The following is a 736-nucleotide window of genomic DNA, read 5'->3' as shown; positions in this document are numbered from 1 at the left end:
TGGGAATTGTACCCGTTGGTCCCTTGGTCTGTTCACTTGTGCCCCTAGGGGTGACTGCCTGTTCTGTCCCCTTGTAGCATCTTGTCTAGTGTGGAGGGAAATGAATGCTGGTTCAGGGAGTGGAGCTGAGCAGTTGGGGAGGAACTGGGTGCTGTGAGGTGTGTTGGCATTAGATGGGTAGATCCAGTAGTAGGCAGGGAGCTTGCTTGGAGTAGTCTGGGGTCGTGAAGTCTGGCAGTTATTTCTGCTTTGCCCTTTATGGGTCTTTGTGAAGAAGTGGTGTCTGGCCCTCTCCAGGATTTGGTGGGGCAGAAGTTTGGTGCGTCGTCACCTACCTGGCTGTCTTGCCACAGGCTGTCCCACCGGTGCTGGGACTGGCTGGAGTGTGTGGTGGGTCTGAGTTCCCTTGGAGCAGCGCGATGTATTTGTCTTCCTGATTCGTCACTCCTTCCACGCTTATTCTTTCACGTTTCCAGTAGGTTTTGTGCGCGTACCTGTGCAGGTGGTGTGTCCCCAGTCCCTTTTCCGGCTGTGAGGATGCCTGGATAAGGAGCAGCATGGCTGTGGCTGTGGTGAGCAGTGCCTGTTGGAGATGAGGGCTCTCCTGTGGTGGCTGTGCCCTGTGTAGGCTAGGTGGGTTTTTGATTGCCTGTGAATATCCAGCTCAGGCTGGCCAGAGGCAAGCGTTTGAGAGCTCAGGTAGTGGGTTGTGGTGCTGGAGGTTTGGAGAGGAGCT

This window comes from Alligator sinensis, unplaced genomic scaffold (assembly GCF_000455745.1).
Source record: "Alligator sinensis unplaced genomic scaffold, ASM45574v1 scaffold3612_1, whole genome shotgun sequence".
Taxonomy (NCBI): domain Eukaryota; kingdom Metazoa; phylum Chordata; order Crocodylia; family Alligatoridae; genus Alligator; species Alligator sinensis.
This window is presented reverse-complemented; position numbering follows the sequence as displayed.